The following is a 3,286-nucleotide window of genomic DNA, read 5'->3' as shown; positions in this document are numbered from 1 at the left end:
TCGAGGTGCTTAAGTGAACCTGGTTGAAGTATTTTGTGTTGAGGAAACCCTTCAAATTGTTCCAGATAAACTTGAACATACTGCCCACATTCACAACAAAAATATGATGCAAGTTGAACACACTGCCCACATTCACAAAAAAAATGATGCAAGGTCTGTAGTTTTAAAATTTAAAATTATTACTGCAACACACCATAATACTTCTTTTAAATTATCATACTTATACACCATTACTCTACACTCTAGCAATGCTCGAGGCAAAGCACATCACGGTTAGCAGAAATAGGTAGAGTTAGAGTGAATAAACAAAGGTTAACCTGCCCCGGAGCCATGTCTTAACTCCGGTGAGAGCGGGATGAAAGACGATCATACCATGGAAAACTTGACATAATCCCAGTTGCCACTGAATATACACAGGGTCCTTATTTAGGGCATGAAGCATGACCAACGACGACAATCAATCACCCATGTAAACACCACCAGAACATAGTTTGTGATATCAACGAAACATCGATCACTCCCAAATGGTTTAAGAGTTTAGAGCATCTTCAGCCGCGCCCTCAACAAGCCTCCCCAGGTGACTTTTCGGCCGCCGGCGCCAAAAAATCGGCCCAGTCACGCCCCCAAGGGCCCATTTTTCGCCGGCTCGGGCCGAAATTGGTGCCGGCGGACCCAACCCGAACCCGGCGCGCTGGGGGGCGCTCGGGGGCGCCGGGTGAATCGTTTTTGGCGCGAAAGAGCCGCGGGCTAGCCGCGTCAGCGACACCGCCTCGTCTTCTCCCAACGCCTCGGTTTCCCGCGGGGAATCAATGGCAAGGCTGCCGCCGGTCAGCTTTGCCATTGATTCCTCACGGGCGGCGCGTCACGGGACGGCGCGCCGACGCCTCCCCTCCCTCGGACGCGTACACACGGGCGCGGCGCGGCTATATACGGCCTCGCTCGCCTCTGATGAGCGCTACCTCTCCCGAGCGCCGCCGCCGAGCTCTCCCCCAGCCCTCCCTCTCCCGTGAGCCGCCGCCCAGCCCCTCCATCTCCCTCCCCTTTCCCGATGGCCGAGCGTTTCCCCGGAGATGAGGCGGCGGCCAACGGCTTCGGCCGCCGCTCGCTCCGCGAACAGGAGTCGTGGCTCCTATTCCAGGAGAACATCCCGGCGCCGTCGGACATGTGCGCCGGGCCGACGGGCTGGAGGCTCAGCAATGGGGGAGTGCCCATTCCCCCATTGCCCGACACCGTGGCCAAACCCTCCTACTTCGCCGACGAGGTCGAGGTCGTGCGCGCCTCCCTCACCGACGCCCAGCTCTCCCACCCCCAGTACGCCGACGACAACCACGCGGCTTGGGTGGCGTACTTCGAGCGCCGTCAGCAGCAGCGGCTGGCGTCACCAACGGCGCGCCGGTGGTCGGCGGCCTGAAGAACAGCGAGGGGCGCCACCTGTGGTGGGGCGCCCCCGGCCGCACACTTGAGGGCGTGCTGACGCACCTCGAGGGCGGCAACAACCCGCCGTTGGCGTACCCCCCGGCGAGGGCAGCCGCCCCGGCGCACCGCCGACGCGACGGGCAATGGTCGCCAAGGAGGTTCGGCGCCTCCTCCTCTTCTTCCTCCTCGCGCTCCTCCTCCCACTCCTCCGGCACTCCGACGCTGCTCGGCGTCAAGGCCGAGCCCGCGGCGGAGACGCCGCTCGGCCGGCGCACTCGCAGCGCCAGCATCGTCATCAACGAGGGCGGCCGGCGCGCCTCCTCGTCGGCTCCTCCTCCGCGCTTCGTCAAGCCAAAGTCGGAGCCGGGGCTCGCGCCGGTGAAGATGGAGTCGGGTCTCCCCGCCGTGAAAACGGAGCACGGCGAAGTCGAGCTCGACGACGACGCGGCCCTTGAATGGGCACGCCAGGACTCCCTGAAGATGGCGAGGGAGCGCCAGTGCGCCGCCCTGCGGCGCTTCGCGCAGCGCTGCCGAGGCCGTGACGAAGGAGGGGTCGTCATCATCGGCGACGACGACGACGACGACGCGCCGCCGCCACCAGTCCGCCATGGCGACGCCGGGGAGGGGTCCAGCAGGGGCGCCCGCATCAAAGAGGAGAAGGCCGACGATGGCGGCGACGACGGCGACTACTCGGCGTTCAGCCAGTTTTTTTAGATTAGTTTATATGTATGTAATGAAAATCCGCGAACATGTCTAATATATGCCCAAGTTTGCCGAAATTTGTCGTGTTTAGCCGAACTTCGCCGAAATTTGCTATATATTTTTATTTTTTGAACGCGCCTAGGGGCGGCGGCTGGGACCAACTCGCCCCCAGGCCCATTTTTTGCGCCGGGTCACCCCCAGGCGGCGATTTTAGGCGCCCCCTGGGGGGCCAACGGCTGGAGATGCTCTTAGGTGGAAAGGATACAAACCCAACGCAACGAACATGGCTGCCGAAGGTACATAGAAGGGAGCAAAATATATGGAGGCAAAAAAGGAAGGAAATAGGGCAATGACATACCTCCTCGACCGCCGCTGCGGTTACACATCGCAGACGGATGAGCTTTATCGCCATTACTTGCCCGCCTCCACGCCTGGTCCGCAACCTTGCAACCTCATTGACTGACGGTTGTTTCCCTTTTCTTGGACGTCTTTGTATCCTCGGGCGCTACATGGGCACACCTTTCGACAGCGGACTGCCATCAATCACCTCTCTCTCTTTCTCTCTAACCTATGGTGGGACTGGGAGGGGTGGGGGTTCGGAGAGCGGGGAGAGGGTTCACGGAGGGGAGTGGATACAGAGCATAATCACCACCGTTCTTTCGGGATACGACGTTAACCCGTAGCAGTGAACGAGAGGCATCCGATTTGACCCCTGGAATAGCAGCCCAAGGACAGTCGGCCCAAGGGTAGCCCACACGGCCACATGGGAGGAAATGATGCATCGGACGGTCAGGCATGTCCAAGCCGCAGGATTCAACGGTGAAAGGCCGCGGACGCGTGAGATGACTAGGGTTTAGGTTTAGTTTTACTGTCCTAAATAAAATTCTTCTAAAAAAAGAAAGCTTTTATCTCTACTCCTAATGTCTCAGTTGGTAGGTCGCGTTCCGGGTTTTATTTTTGTCCCACCATTTTCGTCCCACAATTTTCGTCTGATTTTTTTTCGTTGGTTTTTTTTCGCCGGTTTTTTCGTCCCCTCCCACCCCCTGCCCACCCCACCGGTCTCCCTCCCTCCCTCGAACCCTAGCTTCCCCTCGTCTCCCTGCCTCCAGCCGCACTCGCCGCCGGACCCCAATCCCCGATCTGACCCCCCCCCCTCATGCCCTCTCCA

The sequence above is a fragment of the Triticum aestivum genome, chromosome 7B (assembly GCF_018294505.1).
Source record: "Triticum aestivum cultivar Chinese Spring chromosome 7B, IWGSC CS RefSeq v2.1, whole genome shotgun sequence".
NCBI classification, from domain to species: domain Eukaryota; kingdom Viridiplantae; phylum Streptophyta; class Magnoliopsida; order Poales; family Poaceae; genus Triticum; species Triticum aestivum.
Note: the sequence above shows the minus strand (reverse complement) of the source record.